Source organism: Phyllopteryx taeniolatus, chromosome 16, assembly GCF_024500385.1.
Source record: "Phyllopteryx taeniolatus isolate TA_2022b chromosome 16, UOR_Ptae_1.2, whole genome shotgun sequence".
In the NCBI taxonomy this organism is placed as follows: domain Eukaryota; kingdom Metazoa; phylum Chordata; class Actinopteri; order Syngnathiformes; family Syngnathidae; genus Phyllopteryx; species Phyllopteryx taeniolatus.
The window spans coordinates 4,871,033-4,892,439 of record NC_084517.1 but is presented as its reverse complement, the minus strand read 5'-3'; the positions used below and the strand labels follow the sequence as shown (position 1 = coordinate 4,892,439).

At 43.0% G+C, this 21,407-nt stretch overlaps 1 protein-coding gene and 1 long non-coding RNA gene across 30 annotated transcripts in view; one reads left to right on the top strand and one right to left on the bottom strand.

Annotated features, from left to right (window-relative positions):
* Positions 1 to 21,407, top strand: part of LOC133465957 (RNA binding protein fox-1 homolog 3-like) — a 350,051-nt gene that overhangs the window by 273,040 nt on the left and 55,604 nt on the right. The window contains exon 1 of one of the 29 annotated variants that reach the window (XM_061749184.1): positions 17,001 to 17,115. The exons of the other annotated variants lie outside the window; for them this stretch is intronic. The gene's annotated coding sequence lies outside the window, so the exon portion shown is untranslated. Of the gene's footprint in view, positions 1 to 17,000; positions 17,116 to 21,407 lie in introns of those variants that run through there. 29 annotated transcript variants of the gene reach the window in all.
* LOC133465960 (uncharacterized) lies at positions 10,199 to 19,520 on the bottom strand. Its single transcript, XR_009784791.1, has 3 exons — positions 16,328 to 19,520; positions 12,879 to 12,967; positions 10,199 to 12,667 (listed from the first exon to the last, which is right to left on the bottom strand). It is a non-coding gene; the product is annotated as an uncharacterized LOC133465960 (long non-coding RNA).

Below are 21,407 nucleotides of genomic sequence, written 5' to 3'. Positions count from 1 at the left end.
ACGCTGTTGTAACACGTGCAGAATGTGGTTTGGCATTGTCTTGCTGAAATAAGCAGGGGCGTCCATGAAAACGACGTTGCTTGGATGGCAGCATATGTTTCTCCAAAACCTGTATGTACCTTTCAGCATTGATGGTGCCTTCACAGATGTGTAAGTTACCCATGCCATTGGCACTAACACAGCCCCATACCATCACAGATGTTGGCTTTTGAACTTTGTGTCCATCCTACAGTCCGGATGGTTCTTTTCAATTTTTGGCCCGGAGGACATGACATCCACAATTTCCAAAAACAATTTGAAATGTGGACTCGTCGGACCTTAGAACACTTTTCCACTTTGCATCAGTCCATCTTAGATGAGCTCGGGCCCAGAGAAGCCGGCGGCTTCTCATTTTATTGGAATTACGTCCTCATAAGGGGATGACTTTTTTCTTGAACAAAAGGGCTTTTGTTCATTCATTCATTCATTCATTCATTTTCCATCCCTCTTATCCTCACTAGGGTCACGGGGGTGCTGGAGCCAATCCCAGCCGACTCTGGGCGAGAGGCAGGTTACACCCTGAACAGGTCGCCAGTCAATCGCAGGTCACCTACTGTATAAACAAACAACCACTCGCACTAAACATTCCCACCTACGGGCAATTTAGAGTCTTCAATTAACCTACAATGCATGTTTTGGAGATGTGGGAGGAAACAGGAGTACCCGGAAGCAGACGTGCTAAACAGTCGGCCACCTGGCCGCCCAAAAGGGCTTTCTTTCTTGTGAAATTATATATATATATTGTGAAAAAGATCTGACTTTAATCTCACATTGTAAAATGTATGAACTCCGCCGTGTGAAACAAGCTCCTCAGTTAATTATCGCGCAAGGGCCCTGGCCTTTCTGTAGCCTCTTGGACAGGGACGAACCCCGCATTTGATTTTGTGTGTGTGTGTGTGTTTGTTTGTGTGTGTGTGTGTGTGCATTGTGGCTGTAATCCTGTGAAGTGGAATCAGATGGGGCCACTAAGAACAAGTGTTTTGTTTCAGCGGCGGCGCGCACTAACAAAGACGCACTCAAGCTTCCTCCGGCTATTTCGAGAAGTGCGCTCCCTCAATAAGTCGGTCTCCCTTACTTCCTACCTTCCTTCCCATTCACGCGGCGATTAGCAGCGAGCGGAAAAAGCTAACAATGGCGAGTAGCTTGCGCTGATGTGACAAAACGTCTGCGTGCATGAGTGATGTGAATGCTTGTTTGCGTGTCGGACGACAACGAATAAGCAACATGTTTGTTTGCAGGATTTTCGCAAACAGCAATGGTTCTGAGAATTGGGTCAACGTTGAGTTTCAAGTTCTACCTTTCTCATTCGTTATATAAGCTCACTTCCTATTGTAATTGTTTGACTTTTTGGAGGGACAAAATTAACTTATCTGCGATTGGCTGGCGACCATTTCAGGGTGTACCCCGCCTCTCGCCCGAAAATAACTAGAATAGGCTCCAGCACGCCCGCGGCCCGAGTGAGGAGAAGCGGTACAGAAAAGACATGGATGGATGACTTCAATTCTAGTAACAGTATCACTATTTTCTCAAAACAAAATGGCGGGGTTTTTCTTCTTGAAAATAATTGTAATTGTACCATTGCCGCATACGATCTCATAATATTACGACATTTCACACAATAAATCGGATTCATCTTTTAACATTCTGACTTTTTCTCTAAAATATGACTTTAATAATATAATGTACCACTTTTTTGTCTTTTTTTCCCCCCTTTTTCTTTAAATACTACAAATTATTTTGTCCGAAAAATACAATTCATCTCGTGAAATATAGTTTTTATTTATTGTTGTAAAAAATAATAGCTCTTGTCATGGTACAACTTTTTTTCTTGAAAAATTCTCTGCCACTTTTTCACAAAAATCTGACCTTTTATCGTAAGGTCAGATTGTTTGTTTCTTATTATTTCTTTTATTTCACACAGGATTGAAGTTTTCCTAAAAAAAAAAAAATATTATTGGTAGAATTAAAAAATGTGAAAAAATATAGATGTAAGATTGTAATAGTATTAAATCTTCACATTTTTTTATCATCAAAGTACAATTTTGTCCTTAAAGAAATACGACTTGAATCTCGTGTAATATTATTATTGATTTTCTGAAAAAAAATAAGTAACCTTTGTCTGAAAAATGAATGAATCTAATAATTTTGGGAAATACTTACTTCTCATAATACTATAACTTTTTGTCTTGGAAAAAAAATGGTGTCATCGTTTTTTAAAAATCCGGTTCTTGCCTATTTTTGGACAAGGTTCTGGTCTTGGTTTCTCACCTTTTTGTTCTTTCTTTTTTTGACCGTTTCTTGACTTGTGTTTTGGTCCGCCACAATTCATACACAAATATTTCTTTTCAGCCAGTCTTCCAGCTATCTCGGTACAAGCAGAATCTTTAATATTCATATGTTTTTGTGTACTTTAAGGTCCTGAATCCCATTCAGCCGTTTATGTTTTTGATTAAAGCCAAAGAAGACGACGAAGAAGCGCGGGCACTCGTATTTGCTCCAATAACGTCCCCTGACCGGGCGTCTGGCGCGACTCGATAACGCAGCGCCGCTACTCCGAGGGCGTCGTCTTTTTCTATCTGCCGCCAACAAGCGTGACCTTCCTCGCGCTCTCAAACTGACGGCCTTGTTGCCACGACAACAACAACTACGAAAATGTTGCGCAAAAAAATGAAAGCGGAACAGCCCGTGGGGTGAGTGCCTTCGGATCAAGCGCACGTCATCGCTCCCTTCAAAGATGTTCATGTATGAGTGATATAAAGCAACCAATAATTGGTTGACAAAATTGCATGATTTTGTACTGCCTTAAGGTAAATCAATCAGATGCATCGAAGGTATTTATTGTACTGTTATTTTTGGCACAACAACTTAGTTTGGTTTTTTTTGACTGGTTTTGGACACGGTTCTGACTTGCTTCACGGTTCTAAACTTGATTTTTGACTGTACTCAAAATAGGTTTATTTGCTTCTTTGCTGGTTTTTTGGGTGTTTTTTGACCAACTCTTGTTTTGCATTTCACCAGTTCTTGACTTGTTTTTTGACTTTGTTTGTTTGTGACTTGTTTCGAATGTGTTTCACGGCTCATTGTTGAATGGTTTGGGGCGGTTTTTGACGCCAGTCTCACTTGCTCTTGACTGGCTCTAAACTTGAATTTTGACCACCTTGATTCTTGACTTGCATTCATACTTGGTTCTTGGCTTGTCTTTTGACTGATTTTTGATATAGTTCTTGACTTACTAGTTATTGACTTTTTGCTTGACATGATTTTTGACATGGTTCTGGCTTGATCTGGAATGGTTCTTAGATTGGTTTTGGACTAGTTTTGACCTTTTTCTACTGATCTTGATTTGCTTTCGTTTGTCTTACTTGACCAGTTCATGGTTTTTGATGTGTTTGGTTGCCTGGTCTTTTTTTTTTTTTTTTTTTTTTGGTATGTTGCTTAACTTGGTTCTGGACTTGTTCTTAACATGGTTCTCAAGGTTTATTTTTTTTTTTGGTATGGATCTTGACTTGTTTTTAATTTTTCTTTCACATACCCAAAGATAGCTGGGATAGGCTCCGGCACGCCCGCGACCCGAGTGAGGAACGGAAGCTGAATGAATGAATGAATACTTCCTGACGTTGTCACAGTCTTCCATAAAAGACGGTCAATCTATCAGCCACAATCTGTCAGCCAATCACAGTCTTCTATGAAAGCCAGCCAAGCACAGTCTGTCAGTCACAGACAGCTACACTTCCCTATTTAAGGCTTTGTTGACGATACAATGGAGGTCAGAGTATCCCACAGCCGTCCATGCAAGACGCTACAACGCCACCCTGCGAATTCACTCCACTTTCCGTCCACAATCGGTAGTTCTGTCAGATCAAGTTTGCGTGAGTTTTCCCGTTTCTGCTGTCTGTGAATTGTGGATTAAAACAACAGTGAAATATCAGCATTTCCTGCCGCGCTCTCTGGATTATGGAACATTGCATCGCTTTGGCCCAAAACAATTCCCTACTTTCAGAGCCTGATCCTTTCCGCTATGAATTGAACTGCTCTGTATCCTGGCTTTGAATTGACCTTTCACAGTTGATCTTAAATTATTCTTAAAATTATTTCCAACTTTTCCCGGTGGTTCTTTACTGTTTTGTTATGGGCTTTTTTTTGTTTTGTTTTTTTTTTTGTTTTTTTTTACTCTAGATTTAGATTTTTTTTTTGTCTTGATTTTTGCTTTTGCCTTGTACTTGTTTTTGCCGTGTTTTTCTGTGTTCTTGCCAAGTTCTTGATTTGTTATTTATGTGTTACCTGAACAGTTCATGGCTGATATTTGAAATATTCTTTTTTTTGCCTTTTTCCTTTTTTTGTTGCGTTTCTTAACATGGATCTTGACTTTGTTTCTGACAGTATTTTACATGGATCTTGACTTTGTTCTTGAATGGTTCTCTACTTGTTTATTTAACTTCTTTTTCTTACCTGTTTTTATGAGTTTCTTAATATGGTTCTTGACTTGTTCTTGCCATGTTGTTCAACAAGGTTCTGGACTTGGTTTTTGACTGGTTCTTCACGTGATCATCGACCTGGCTTTTAACTGTTATTGACTTGGATCTAATTTATTTATTTTTATTTTTTTTTGCCAGGTCCATAGTGTTCCCAACCCGGTTAACCCACTGTAACTGCATGCTTAATAAACAAGTTTACCCCTCACTCTCACTTAGGAACACTAATTTTGGCTCAATTTCTGAACCTCCGCCAGTTCCAACTTTTTTTGTGTTGTTGGTGGAAGAAGAGAACGTTACACCGAAGTTTTAATTCCGTGAAGCTTTAATTCAGACGAATTCGGAAAAATCACTTTTTCAACTTGTGTTCCTTGTCAAATCCAAATGTTTTTTCTCGTTTATTCCGGGACAAGTTGAGCGTAAAGTTAATATTGCTCCACCGTAACGTCCGTTGTATGCCAACTAATCCAGCCACTCTTTTTCTCGCCGCCGTGGGATAAACATCGGCAATCGCTGGCTTCTTTTTCTTTCCATCCTTACGACCTCGGCCGAAACCTCGATTAAAGATCCCTTTGGCGGATTACAGCGCTCCTAATTGACTCAATTATTCCGTCCGGTTGGGTAAAAAGTGCGTCAGGCGTGGATTTGTGCGGCATTAAGCGGTCACAGCGGGGGTATTTACTGCGACGGCCTGTAATGCAGGTATCAATCTGCGACGGGCAAGATGGCCGCTGTCATCTCTGCTTAGGTCGGGCTCGGCGTGAAATTGTCAAAAACTCCGCCCATCAATAAGGGTTGCCGGAGGATTGATTTTCTCTCACTTTGCTCGTCTTCTCTTTCTCCCGCTCTGCCGCTCTGCCGTGTCCGACCGATGTTGCGCCGAGCCAAAAGAGAATAGCTCCACACCACACAGCCTGATTTTATTATTATTTTGAAAGAATGTTAAAAAGGATACATCTACCCGAAATGATAAGAAAAAAATACAAAACTTCTACCCAAAACGAGCTATTTTTTTTCTGTTTAATTAAAAATAATTGAATAAAAAAAAATCATCATCATCATTATCATCATCATCAAATGAATTCACCTAAAACTCCCCAATTGGTCTTAATTTTTTTAATCATAATAATAAAAAAACACCTCCACTCCAAAATCACCATTTTGTATTTGTTTATAAATAATAATAATAATATTACAAAGCAAAACCACCCCATTATTTTTTTCATCTAAAATATATATTTTTTTCCCATTAATTTTTTTTACTTCAAAAAATATTTCCTTCTTTCTCATATCTAATACTGTATTTTCATTCTGAGAAAACCCCCACGTTGAGTTCGTTCAAGAGAAAAAGACAATAACAGACTGACCGGAATGAGCTAAAGAGAATTTTTGTCATAATATATTTTTTTTTATTATTATTGGGTTCATATTGAACATTCTGATGTGAAAAAAGAAATGTTTTTCATGTGGCGCAATCCCAGGGTTTGACTTTGGGGAATCCCTGCTGTCGAATATGTCGGTGTGACAAGAAGGTTGGCCCTCGGTTTCCCTCTCCGTCTTGACACTTCAACAACACCCCCCCCCCCCCCACCCCCCGGCCCCCCCCCCACCCACCTCCGCCCATCCCCCATTCGTATGAGCCTCCTGCCTAAGGCATAATACAATATTCACAGGTCAGTGCTTGTGTGACGAATGATGGGGGTCACGCAATTGCTTCGCAGACGATAGTTTTAGCCTGTTCACACGCCGCCGCATTCATTAGCGAAAGCAGGAGGACAGCGAGGTAGGAAGGTAGAAAGGAAGGAAGGAAGGAAGGAAGGAAGGCAGTGAGAAAAAAAGGCTGAAATGAAGGAAGGAAGCCAGGTAAGAAGTAAGAAAGCTAGTAGGAATGATGGCAAGAAGGAAGGCAGGAAGGGAGATAGAAGGAAATCGGTGAGGAAGGATTGAAGGCAGGAAGGAAACAAGCATGGAAGAAAGGCAAGATGGAAATAAGGAAGTGAAGATAGGAAGCAAGGCAGGAATGAACATTTGACAGTTGGTGACGTAGTTCTCGACTTTGTTCCTGACTGTTTTTAACTCGGTTCTTGACTTGGTTTTTGACGGGTTCTGGACTGAATTTGATTTGATTTGATTGATATTTTAACTTGAATTTTGTTTTTAAATTAAATACAAAAATATGCGTGTGCAAAATATTGTAGAGTATTTCAAATTAATTAAACAAAAAGAATAATAAATAAATGGAAAAAATAAGATTAAAATTTGAAAGATTTTACAGAAGCAAGTTTGTGCAAAATACAGGATTTAAAAAAAAAAAAACGTGAATAAATTAAATAATTTCATAGTCTGCCTAGAAGAGTTTCTAAACGAGTGACATGGTGCTTGTCTTTTGACTTCTTCTTTCTTGTCTTGACTTTTTTCCTTTTTTTTTTTTTTTTTTTTTACATTTCTTGATTTGTTTTTAACTTTTTTTTGTTTACCATTGACAAGGAAAGTGAATCTGATTCAGAATTTGCTAAACACCCACGAAATGTGACCAGCCGTCCTCGTCCATGTGTGTGTATATATGCGCGTGTGTGTGCTGATGTTTTATGTAAGCAGGGTCCCCACTTTTCGTGTCAACATCAAAGCCCATTTGCCCCCAACCCGCGGCTTGGCCAAGATGGCCTCCGACGGGTGGGAGGGGCCGGCGTACGGACAGGCTCGTTGATTGATTGACTGATCGATTCTCTCGGGAGGCTCTCGGGTGGCTCCATCTGGTCTTGACTGGTTCTTGACTTGATTCAAAAGCTGGTTCTATGCTGTTTTTTTATATGATTCTTGGTTGCTTCTTCACTTGGAGTTTGGACTTATCCGTGACTGTTGTTTCTTTTTTTTTTTTTTTTTTTTTTTTTTTGCTGGTTCAACACTGGTTATTGACTTGGTTGTAGACTTTGTTTATGACTTGACTTTTGACAGTTTCTATGTGTTTTTGTTAACTGATTTTTGACATGGTTCTTGACTTTTACATTTTTTATAAACTTTTTTTTTTTTTTTTTTATAGTTTTTTTTTTTTACATGACTCGAGACGTGGTTCCTAACTTATCACTTTGTATTTATCCTTTTCATGACGTGTTATTGACTGAGTAGTTTCTTTACTTGGGTTTTTTAAACTGGTTACTGACTGGTTGTTGACTTAATTGTTTAAGATATTTTGTAGTTCTTGACTTTATTTTGAACAGGCACCTGACTGGTTCTTGACTTGTTTTTTGTTTTTGTTTTTTTCCCGACTTGGTTCTTGACTTGGGTTTTGACCAGTTCATTGATCTTTTCAAAATGAAGGAGTAGGCTTACTCAAATAAAGGGCGCGGTTTAACATTGCAAGTTCCGCTTACCTTTCAACCCAAATTAGAAACCATCCAAAAACTTACAATAACGCCTACATACTGGATATCTTCAATGGGAACAGTTTGTGAATCTTCCGGAATGTTGTACACACACAGTCAGGCTGATGTCAAGGCGGTTGGTTGTCATGGCGACGTTTGGGCGAGGACTCGCTCAGGGGCTCCGCCACCTCGTTAAAAGCATATCAGGCGCACACATCACGTGAAGCCAATGCGGAGCAATAGCTCAAAGTGCCGGCAATAATTAGAGCCCGGCTTGCAGCAGAATGGCCGTGTCACTGGAGGAAATTGTATTTTTATTTACTGTGTCGGGCCTCCCTGCCCCCCTCCCACCTTCCCGCCATCCTAAAGGTGCTGTCGAGCGGCACCGTGATGGATCTCCTGCGTTTGTATTGCCACGCGCTTCCATGTGCAGTGGCCGCGCTCTCTTTTTGGTTTTTCATTTGTTATTTTTTTTTACATACACCCACTGGGCGTTTGTATTGCGCTGTGGGCTGCAGGTTCACGCTCATCTCACAAGTGATGGAAAACATAAGCAGGTCAAGAATGTTACTGCAGAAGCAATCATGATTTTTTATATTAAAGGGAGCTGGGCCTAATATTCTGACTATCTGAGGGGGTGTGGAATATTGAAGGGTAAATGCATTTTTTAAAATACATTTTAAAAAGTTAAAATGCTTAAACAATTGTTTGAAATAATACTTCTGCAGGATCTATTTCATTATTATTATTATTTAAAATGTAAAAAATAAACAATATTTCTTTACAATTATGCAAAATATTTCGGGTTATATGCAAGGTTATTTAAAAACTATTCTGAGGTTGAGGTTTTCTAAAATATTTCTGGGGGTCTGCAAGTTTTAGAAATAAAAAATAAATAAATTCAATATTCTGCCGAGATGAGTTCATAAACACCAATACAGGTTATCTGCAGGGTTTTTTTCTTATTTTATTTTATTAAACTTAAATTAAAAAAGAGACATTTCAGAAACTTTTTAAATGAGAAAAATACATAAAGAAATTCTACTCCAGCATTCTTCTTCTTCTTCTTCTTTTTCTTCTTATAATAATAATAATAATAATTATTATTATTATTATTATTATTATTATCATTATTATTAACAGTAGTAGTAGTAGTATTCCAACGATGTTGGGAAGCTGCGTAAAACATAAATACAAATAGAATTTTTTTAAAAAAGTACTTCTCAACCTATATTCAATTGAGTACAATACACACTTTGATGCCTGCAACACGTTCCTAAAAAGCTGGACGAGCATGTTTACAACTGTTTTACATCACTTTTCCTTTTACCAACACTGTATAACCGTTTGTGAACTGAGGAAACAAATTGTTGAAGCTTTGCAGGTCAAATTCTTTCCCATTCTTGCTGTACGTACAATGTCAGTTGCTCAACAATCCGGGGTCTCTGTTGTCGTATTTTGCGCTTCATAATATGCCACACATTTTCAATGAGAGACAGGTCTGGACTGCAGGCAGGCCCGTCTCGTACTCGCACTGTTTTACGATGAAGCGATGCGGTTGTATCATGTGCAGAGTGTGGCATGGCATTGTCTTGCTGAAATATGCAGAGACGTCCCTGAAAGATACGTTGCTTGGATGGCAGCAAATGTTGCTCCAAAAGTCTGAGTCTTTTGTTGATATTATGGACCGTAGATGAGAAAATCCCTAAATTCCTTGCAGTTGTATATTGAGAAACGTTGTTCTTAAACTGTTGGCCTATTGGCTCACGCAGTTGTTGACAAAGTGGTGAACCTCGCCCCATCCTTGCTTGTGAATAACTGAGCCTTTCGGGGATGCTTCTTTTCTACTAAATTATGATACTCACCTGTTTCCAGTTAACACCTACGAATTAACAGCACCTGTTAAATCTTCCAAACGGGTGTTTTTTGAGCATTCCTCAACTTTCACAGTGATGTTTCCCAGCTTTTTTGGGAATGTGTTGCAGGCATCAAATTCCAAATAAATGTATAGAATATTTGAAAAAAAAACAACAATAATGTTAATCAATTTTCACATTAAATTGATTGTCTTTGTAGTGCATTCAGTAGAATATAGGTTGAAAAGGATTTGCAAATCTCATCCTAAAATGTCTGCTACACTGAATACCACCACTAAATGTTGCTATATTTTATGTAAAATACAGTCTATAAAATAGCTATATAACATTTTATAGTGATTGCAGTTTTCCAAAGAACATTTTATTGTGTCTGTTTTGTTAAGACCTTTTGATCAGCAAATTTAAGGCAAAACATTTTAAAGTGTAAAATATTCATTTGAAACTCCGCACGAGGCGCTGACGAATCCTGTTATTGATCTGAAATTGATCACAGTCAAAAATCGAGGCGTTGTGAGACAAGCTTTTAATCCCTCCCCCTACCGTTACACACACACGCACACACACACACACACACACACACACACACATCAAGTGCACACACATCAATGGCGTGCTCGACGGCGTGTAAAGCAGGTGCCGGCCCTCAATCCAATTAAAGGCCTTTGATTGGAGGAAATAAATGCAGTGTGTCCACAAAGCGCCGGCCTGTCCGCATTTAGCTTATTCCTCTTTTCTTGTTTACCTTTTTTGGCAAAGGAGCGCTTGTTTATGAAGGAGCACTTGAATCTAATAAATCCCCCAAGGCAGGAGAGTGAGAAAGCGGCAGAGTGAGAGAGAGAGAGAGAGAGAGAGAGTTAGAGAAAGAGAGCGAGCGAGAAAGCGAGCGAGCGGCGCTCAGCGGGCCACTAATGCAAACAATCCAATTTGTCCGCTGTGAGCGCTGCGGCGGCATGTCGGAACGGGATTATTATCTGGAATGGGCCCGGCAGGTGTTGCCGTGATACAGTGTCATCTCAAAAAATGCAAGAGGAGGAAGAAGAGCAGGCAGGGGGTGCCTAAACTCCCAAAGATGCTTTTAAGGCCAGTATCTAACGAGCAAAGGGCCCGTTAGCGTCATCGCCGCCGTAACTTCCAGTCAGGAGTCGTTCATCTTGCTCCAACTGACTTTTACGCACCTGCTTCATATTTTACGCTTCCTCTAAAATAGCATAACTAATGACAGTACAGGACGGAACAGGACAGAGGTAGTGAGTAGGGGTTAAACCGATTAGTCGACCATGTGACGCATCGGTTTTACCACTCTACAACGACAGTTGCTTGAATTTGATTAATGACCTACCACATTTCTGCATTAATAACACGGACGCCTTGCTGAAATCCACAAGTGGTCAATGCAGCAAACTAGCAGCAGACGATGAGTCGACGTTGACCCAACTATCATCACGTTAGAGTTGACTATGAAAAATCTAAATTCCTTCAACTCCTGATTGTGAGCCAGACAGTTGTGCTATACCCTGTGCAGTATATTTTAACAAATAGGACAGGACAGGACACGACTTGGCAAGTAAAAAAAGGCAGTTCTGCCGGCATGTGGTTAGGACATAACAAGTAACAAATATGACAGGACAGAACAGGATTGGACAGGTGGTCCAACATAGCTAGTGACCAAGGCAGTATTACCAGTGTGTCGAATTGACGTACGAAGTAGCAAACAGGGCATGGTGGGACAGGACAGGTCTGAGGTAGAGAGCCAGTCAGTGCTTATGTGTGGTTGGGATGTGATAAGTACCAAACAGGGATAGACGAGACAGGATGGAACAGTACTGGGCAGGACTGAGGTAGGGAGCCAGGCAGCGACGCCCCAAGTAGCAAATAGGGCAGGGCATGACTGAGGTGCACACATATACAATATATGAGTCACCAGACAGCCTTTTTCAAGTAGCCAGTAGGATAGGACAGTAAAGGACAGGGGTAATGAGCTAGGCTGTGCTACATCCTGTGAGGTAGGGACACAACAAGTACGTAATGCGACATGCCAAGACAGGACAGGATTGGACTGAAATAGCGAGCAAGGCAATTCTAGCAGTGGGATGTAGGGAAGCGACAAGTAGAAAATAGGACAAGACTTGGGTAATGAGTCTGGCAGTGCAACGGGTGTGTGGTAGCGACGTGACAAGTAGCACATAGGACAGGGCAGGGGTACCGAGTCAGGCAGTGCTACACCCTATGAGGTAGGGATCCAGTGAGTACAAAATGGGACAGGCCAAGAATGAACGGGATTGAATAGGACTGAAGTAGTGTGGCAGGCAGTGGTACCAGTGTGTGTTAGATATGCAACAAGTAGAAAATAGGATAGGACAGGAGTGGGGTAGTAAGCCGGCCAGTGCTATCGCTGGGTGACAGGAATGTTAAAAAAAAAAAGCAAATAGGACAGGACGGGACAAGACTTGACTGGATTGGACAGAGTTACTTAACCAGGGAGTGCTACCGGTATGTGGTAGGGACACAGAGTTGCAAAAAGCACAGGACACTCCATGGACTCAGCCATCCCGCTACTTCTTCCTGTAATTGCAGCATTCGTGAGTAGGCGTGTAGAGGTGCCGCCTCAGCATTTCAGCAGCGTCAATGCGTTGGCTCGCTCGTTAGCTGCCAGAGTTTGGTTGACGCGCTCGCTTCCTTCCTTCCTTCGCCTCTGCATCCTTCTGGCGTCTCACCCTGTTCTCCCGCCTCTTCAAGCGCCGTCACATCGTCAAGACGGGACGATTTACGGGCCAGTTTTCCCTGAGCATTCAGGGAATTACCGGCGCTCCATCACGGATAATCACAGTTAATAACCCTTCTCATTAAGGAGACGAGGACCACGGGTCATTAATATTGTTAATATCTTCTCCCCGTCTTTCCCGTCCATCTCCCGGCTCTGAGATGGAAACAAGAGGAAGACGGGTGGGAGAGAGAGCGAGAGTGATTAAGCCATTGTGATGAATCAAAAGTTATCTCCCCAATCGTCATAAGTGGAATTAAGATTTGATTAGATGCGCTGCGGATGGCGTGGCGAAAAAAATCCCGCCCATCTCACAACAGTCGGCAATGACGAACCCTTGCACCTGTTCTCCATCCTGGATGCTCACCTTGGCGGTGGCGGCTGGGTGGGTTGAGGGCGTCACCCTCAATTGCACACGATTGTCACAGGGGTTGACGGAATGTCATGTCGGGAATCCTGCATGCCGAAGAAATAAATCCAGTTAAAACAGAACCACGTTTGTATGTTTTGTTGGCATTTTTATTCAATGCAAGTTAAGTTTTCATTTTGGTAACCTTGTGAACTTATCTGTTCCCATAAAATTGTTTGTAAATGAAATTTACAAACAAATTTTGTGCTGAAACTAGCCACTCGTAATTAGCATAATGCCATCCCACTTCCTATATGACGACGTCTCGGATCACCAGTAATGGGTGGTTCCCACATTTCTGACCTCCCAACCAATATTTGTAAGTGTTTGTATTTTAGGGGTCCCTAGCATAATCTTCCACAAGTGGCGAAGTAATAACACCGACGTTACCATGACAATCCAGTGCATGTTTTTGTTTTGGTCGTTTTTATTAAGCTCATTTCGTTGCACCAACAATCCGCCAGTAAGCTAAGTTTTGTTTCTTTATGAAAGTTTTCAGAGCACTTAAATTGTACAATTGTTTGTAAATTAAGTTCTTGCCAATGCTAGCCACAATTCGCATAATTCTCACCCAATTTCCCACTGCATTTTCTTTTGTAAAATATCCATCCATCCATTTTCCGTACTGCTTATCCTCACTAGGGTCGCTGGTCACCAGCTAATCGCAGGGCACACATAGACAAACAACCATTCACGCTCATATTTTTACCTACAGGCAATTTAGAGTCTACAAATTAACATACCAAGGATGTTTTTGGAATGTGGGAGGAAACCAGAGTACTTGGAGCAAAGTCACGGGGAGAACATGCAAACTCCATAGAGCGGAGGCCGGGATTTGAACCCCGATCCTCAGAACTGTGAGGCAGACGTGACTACCAGTAGGGTCACCGTGCCGCCCTTGTAAAATATGAAACAAACAAATGTGTATCCTAGTGAAATATGTTAGGGCACCAACACAACAAAATGTATTCAGCCATGTGAACGCCGATGCAAAAAAAGCCTCAAGGAGACATGATGGATATTGAACAGGAATTTTGATTGGGGGCAACTAGTTAAGGGCGAATTCTGACACCAGTTTCACTGATACTACGAAATTGAGTGGATGTGTCTATCATAACGGCGCACGAAAAAGTCTCAAGGACCAATGTCTGAACCGAAAGTCATCTTTCCTTTTTGGGAAGTTTGATGAACTCCTAGAATTCGCCCAAATAAGCTCCAATCGGAAATAGGTATCCTAGACAAATGGGTCAGATGATATTAAACTGTGTAGCTTTTTTGCCCTCTAATGTGACGTAAAACTTTGTCGATGGTTTTAAGGCTAATATGTTTTGCTAAAAGAGAAAAAATGATCTTGGTCGGTCCTTGATCTCGATCTGTTTTCCCACAAGTGCACAAGTTGATTTTTAAAAAAGTCAATAAAACATTCTTAGTGTGACAGCAAGCTGCATTGTGTCTAATAATAATAAAAAACAACAAGCTGCATGTTGGCTGAGACGTTGACGCTAATTAGTCCCAGATGTAAATATGCGCTAAGCAACAAAAGAGACAATTATCGGCTCTTCGGGCTGCGACGGTCTGATGGCGTGGAACTGATGGCTTCCTCACAAGGTCGGCAGCCTGATTTGCGTATTTGTTTCATTTCATTATGCACCTCATCCACCCCCCCCCCCCCCCCCCCCCCTTCATTACGTGTGTCACGCAGGTTCAAAGTGATCCGGTCTTTATTAAGCGACTAGTGCCCGTCACTAAGCGCGCCTCTCGCGTCTCCGTGCGAGCCATGTAATGAAGAAATCGGCAAGGGACGGGAGAAAATGAACTCTTTCTAATACCTCTCGGTCTGAGGCCAGCGCGCAAATAAGTGCTCGCCATAACGAGGACAAATCAGGTTAGAGGGGATGGAAACGATTAAGCCCCGAGGAGAAGGGCGGTGGCGGGGCAGGCGGCGGCGGCGGCCTAAATTGACTGAAAAGACAGACGGCGTTTCTTCTCGTGAATTGATTTCTACACAAATGAGGTGGAAAATGGAAAGATGGGACTTTTTTTCAAGGCAGGAAACGCGAGACCAAACAATAACGGGCTCCTCCTTTGAGCATGAATGTTCGCCGGAAGCCTCGCGCCTTCCTCGCCTTTCTCGCTGCTGTGAATTTGCATCAAATTGTTTTTTTTTCTGCGCGTCTCCCTTTCCCGCCGGGCTGTAATTGGCGGGCGAGGGGGATGAGGAAGAGCCCGCCTGAGGTGTTCTGTTGTTGTTTACTACCACTCCGGTCCCGGCTCACCTTGGACCGGCGGGATTTGTAATTAGCTGCTGCCTCTGGTGGCTATCAGAGGCAGCTATAAAGCCGGGCTTCTACAAACCTCAAGATTTTACTCGAGGAACAGCAGTTTGCCAGTCCACACCGGCTTGGCCGTTAAGTAAAGGCGTAGATCTGCATGAATTAGATGCAATCTGCGGCAGCACTTCCTGCACACCAGGCAAAAGAAGCTCTGCTGAGAAATGCGTAGCCGGAGCCATAAAGCTGCCCACTCTATCAGCAGCCGCCCTCCCTCGTGCCTTCCCGCCCGCTGCAACAGCGCAGATTGATCAGCGCGCTCCCATTTGAGTGATTTCCCCCTGGATCCAAAGCGGCGCAATTAGTCGCCCGCTGTATTTCGCCTCACCGCTGACCCGCCACTGCACGCATGAGTCAGAGCAGCACTCTGCCGATATGAGTTCCTCCTAAGAGCTTCTCTATTTGCACCGCCCGTCTCCTCTTGGCCTTCTGATGCCACTAAAGAGGATCACCGATGGCTGGCGGGCAGCCAAGCGCTCGCACCTGCAGAGGTAGACGAGCGTTTAGCGCAGGGACCCGGGGGTTAGCGACCAGCGGAGCCTCCCTGCGAGCAGCTCCCAGGGCCCGCCTGACCTGTGTTGTGGCTCTCGCTAGGAACAAAAAGTCCACTCGGGAAGTGATCTCCTTAAGTGACACTTCCCAATCCAATTTGACACCGGCCATGTGCCGAGGAGACGCCGGTTGGTGCCTGCTCCTCATCCCAGATCGATAAAAGCTACACTTGCTAATATTGCCGGCCGCGTTTGGATGGCGGACCTCGGAAAAACAAAGGACGGAGAGGAACGCGTTTCGAGTCCACATTTGTCTCTAAGGCCAAACGCTACTGAAGTGTTCAGTCACGTAGTGTGGGTGTTTTCCTGAGCTGGCAACCATCTTCAACTAGTTTAGAGTGAATGGAGTCACAACAGCACAGATGTTACAACCAATCAAAATGCCAAAATGATACTGCCCATGAAAGTGGCGTGGTCATCGAAATGCCATTAATCCATCCCAGCCCCCACAAAAAAGTAGTTTTAAAAAAGAAAAATCATGTATGACAAAAACCATGTATGGAAACATCATAAAAGAGAATCTCACCTGATGAACTGTGAACTGTTTTTGATCATAGTTTGTTGTATATTTATGGTTTAAATGATGAATCCAGACAATTATAAACATTTTGAGGGGGGCATCAATCACTTGATTTTTCATGATTCGCAGCCAGGCTCCCTGCTGTTTCCTTACAAGCGAGGGGTCACAGGTTGTTTCGAGTAGGTAGAGCTGCGAGGCTCAGTCGCCAACTGTAATTTGTTCACAATCGTCTAGTTCCGTCGAGTTGTGGCTTTACAAGCAGCGATACAACGGAATCAGATGTGCCAGGATTGTTTTCAGCGGCGTCGATTATCTCGACAACTGCGAGGATGAGTGCGACTCCCCCATGTCTGGGTCCACCGGCCTCCTTCTCCTCCTTCTCCTTCTTCTCCTTCCAGTTGGATGATTCTTTTGTCATGTACATCAGAGGACAGCCAAGATCACACGAAAGCCTGCGCCTACTTTGTGTCTAGCTAACGAGCCCTGCGCCCCCCTTTTTTTCCCCCCTCGCCACTTTCGCCTCGCTGCCCTCTTAAAAAGTCGCTGCCGAGTGGAATTCCTCCTCCTCTTCGTCCTCCTCCTCCAAGCGTTGTTCTCACTTCGAGGCTCTGATTCAAAAGAAAGCCGCCACCCAAGGCCATCCCGGGCACTATGTCAGCGCAAATGTTTACTTTCAGTCCCGCTCTTGCACCAGTTGCTGGTTTAGGAGAACACGCACAACTCGCGACTATTAACGATGAAAGAGTGAAGGCCGGAGGTGGGTGAAGGTCAATTACAGCATGTGCACGTCATAAGTAAGTCTCAAATCTTTCAAATTTTCAAGCAAGTTACTGTGGGGAAAACCGGCTATCGGTGAACTAAACTCCCAAGTTAACATAGCTTACTTTTCTTTGCGATTTTTATCGTGACGGATGAATTTAGAAGTCATACTTCTCCTGTCGCTTATCTTTGGATTGCAAGCCTTGCTTATTGCCATTCTCTCTTTTCCCATTTTTTTCTGCACAACACACACACAAAAAAATAATAAATAATAACTCTTCTTTCCGAAAACAAGACAAACGGCACACGGTCTTGTAAACAATGTCAAAGACAAGACTTGTCAAGTCATGAAGTTCAAGTCAAAGTCAAGTTGAATCTTTTATAGGTTTTAGCCAAGGAAGTCCTAAAATTTCTGCGCTTGGTTCCGGGAACCTTAAGCCTTAAAATGCCTTAAAACGGTTGATAATAAAATGCAAAAACATCTTTTAAAGTTGACACTTTTGAAATGAAATCAGATCAAATGCTAATTTGTTGCGACTCACATGGTGAGAATACCGTATGTAGGAAGTTTTGGGGAAATTTGTATTTTTGTGTCTTTTCACAAAGTGTCTCCGAGATATTATCCAAGTGCACTTTCACACCATTGATACACAATGCTGCATTTAGATCATTAGTATAATAATCTGTGACAATGTCTGTTGTGACATATAAGATTGTTCACCAACTGTGACAGCCGCTTCCAATACAACAGAAGAGAATGTTGGGTGTTAAAAAGTTCCGCTATTCCCTTTCACACAGCTGTCAACCAGCTTCTAATCAGATGCGATACAAGCCGTGCAACAGTGCGGAAGGATACTTGTACCGTATCATTTTGTATTTGTGGACAAGGCGTCAAGGTGTCCATTGCCAGGGAGGGAACAGGAATGGGATGATGATGACAGTGGGAAAAGTGCGGGGGGGTTGAAAAATATCCCCCGGGGGGGTGTGACGTCCCTGCGTCTGATACTACGGCCGTTATCCATTGTCCTCCGTTTGTCTAGGTCCAGGTTGTGAGGAAAGCCCAGACTCCCCAGTCTCTGGACTTCCTCCACTTCTAGCAGCCAAACTGCGAGAAGTGAGAACAATTATTTTACCTACAGATCGATAGTCGTCCTTCCACCGTGTTCACCGCCCTGAAGATTTTTTTGTCCACGGTACACAGGTCACAGTTTTATACGGATCCTGTTCAAATGTTGCACGATTTTAAGAGACGTCACCATGGGCCACAAATGGTATTGCTTCGATTCTTTTAAGCCGTCTGGGCGGTGGTTTTCTGTGATTGTGCGTTTCTCGTTTTGCTTTTCTAAACCGCAGAACCCCTTGCGCATTAGATGTTTTCTTATTTTTGTGCTGCTGAGCTTTTAGTTTCTTGTGCCTCGTTATTGTTGTTGTTGTTGTTGATGATGATGATGATGAGGAGGAGGAGGAGGCGGAGGAGGCTGCTTTAAAAAAAATCCAGAATCTGTCAGACCAGCGGAGCAGAATGGCCTTTTTCCGACCACGTTTGTGCTTGAAGAGAAGAACAAGTTTGGAAATTTGCCGACATCAAGAGCTTCCTTTAAATGAAGAAGGCGTGTTATATAACGCCGTGACTGGAGGGAGCTGCAAAGTAGAGCGCAGGGGTAGATTAAAAACAAGTTCCTGCATAAAGAGAGGGTGGTGGAAAGGGTGGTGTGAAGGCGGGGGGTTAGGCTGCATGGGAGCTTCAACCTCTCAAGGCTTCCCTCCTCTCATTTCCATAATGGAGCATCGCCTTAATTGGCCAAAAGCGGGCTTTTTTTCCAACAGACTTTTGTTTGCCGACACGTCTGCGTGAAATTATTTCCACTACATTTACAGCGCAGCGTTCCTCCACACGCTCATTAAAGCTAACGCACCTTCCCCGACTGTCCGTGCTGCAGCGAGGGATAAAACACATTTATCTCGCGCCTCGCCGTCCCCACTCGCCTTGTAAAGCAGGCCAGCTTCTCCCGTTATTGTTTCTCTGCTGTCATAAAGCTGCTCGCCCGCCTTTTTCTCTCTTAGCCCAAAGAGTTACGTCCGGCGCTCCTTTCTTTAAATTGCGTCTGTTCTTTATTGGAATCCGCTGTTATTGTTCCACCTTCACACAGTTGGACGTCCGCTCCGGCAGCTCGTTAGCACGGGCGCGAACAGCAACAACGGCACACCCGCTAACAGTTAAGCGGCGCGCGAGTGCATTAGCGGCGAGGCTCATCATGGCGTTGCACCAGGGAGCCCAGCTGCATGTTTGCAGATGATGTTCGTCTGGAGTCTGCTTGTTTGTCAGCTATTAAAAGGCGCACTTGCAAAACTCAACCTCGGTCCATATGCTGCAATCTGTCAGAGCCAGAACACTATTGACTTTAAAAGCTACAAGATGCCTCCCAATTCAAGGCGGGACAATCCCCAAATACACTCCCCTTATCCGCACTGCTAGGTGGCTATGTGTTAGCACATGTACTCATACTCATGTACAGTATTTGAAAAGGTCCCACAAACAAACAGGCGTGTTCAGAGCAATAACAGTGAGTTTGTTGAATGTAATCTAAGGGCTCTGGGTTGGAATAGCAGATCGGAGTCAGAATCAGAATCAGAATCATCTTTATTTGCCAAGTATGTCCAAAAAACGACAAGGAATTTGTCTCCTGTAGTTGGAGCCGCTCTAGTACGACAACAGACAGTCAATTGACAGAACACTTTTGAGACATAAAGACATTGAGAAAAACAGTCACTGAGCAATAAAGGGTTGCTCGTTATCTGGTAATGCCGGTGCAATTTAAAAAAAAAAAAAACTTTAATTAATATTTTTATTTCTTTTGGACAATTGCTATTACAAATGGTGTACTCCATTCAACAGAGATGTGAAGCAGTTGTTCGGAATAGTGGTTCCAAAACAACATTTTTGTTCAGCGTTTCACAGGGGCCGGCACGGTGGGCGACTGGTTAGCACATCTGCCTCACAGCTCTGGGGACCGTGGTTCAAATCCCGGCCCCTCCTGTGTGGAGTTTGCATGTTCTACCCGTGCCTGGGTGGGTTTTCTCCGGGCACTCCGATTTCCTCCCACCTCCCAAAAACATGCTTAGTAGATTGATTGAAGACTCTAAAAATTGCCCGTAAGTGTGAATGTGAGTGCGAACGGTTGTTTGTTTCTATGTGCCCTGCGATTGGCTGGCGACCGGTTCAGGGTGTAAGCCGCCTCTCGCCCGGAGATAGCTGGCGTAGGCCCCAGCACGCCCGCGACCCTAGTGAGCATAAGCGGTACAGAAAACGGATGGATGTTTCACAGGGAGGCATTTTCAGTTCACAAGCACTGTTACTGAGAAATCTGTGTTGCTTGTAGTCGTCGTCAAGCTATCAGAGGAATGTACTACAATCCAGGACCCTAGCTGAGGCTATCGAATATTTTTGGACTCAATTATTCTACCGATCCTCCCAGTGATGATTCATGTTATGGCATAAAAAAAAAACTGATTTTACCATAATACCAATGCAAAATTTCCATGTGAATTGCAGGTATTTTTGGGGTTGCCATCCTCCTGTTCTACACTATAGGATCTGTGACTTTGAATGTGTGTGTCTTTAAAAAGCAGGCCCGGCCTGGTGAGTGACATGGGGAGTCAGCGAATGAGAGTGGAGAGTTGTCCGTTGTTGCTCAGGATAGTGGCTGGCTGTGAACTAGCTAACCGTTAGCCTGTCTGCGTGTTGAGTGCCTCTGGATTGTCAATTGAGACATGCGGCTAGTGTACGAATGTGCTTATTACGTGTTTTTTCTCATCACTGTTTGTTCAATAAAGCGAAACTATGTGTGAAATGATTCCAAACTTTGGACATTATCTGTCTTTTGCACACGCTTATTGCTATGTGAGTCTGCAGTAACGTCGGTACGTGTGGAAAAATGAAAAAATCCGCTAAATCCTGTGATATAGTGAAATATCTGTGATATAAAATTAGACACATCGCCATTAAACAACCCGTGATACAGTGAGCCTGAGTATATTGAACCACGGTATAGCGAGGAAGAACTGTACTTTAGATTCCTGGTACTGTTTTAGACCCCGACCACTACATCTTCCACGTGTAAACTAAGTTGCTGATTGGTTTGTTGACATTCAATCAGCGGGTGACATATCCCAAGTAGTAAAGTGTCATCGGGAGAAGAATCAGCTCTGGTGTTGAGGTCAAAGTTTGTAATTAACAGAAACCGATCAATGAATTGATGGTCTTCTTTTTCTTCTGGTTCTTTTGTAACGATCGCTGTAGACTCAGTGGGGTGGGGGGAGGGTTTGG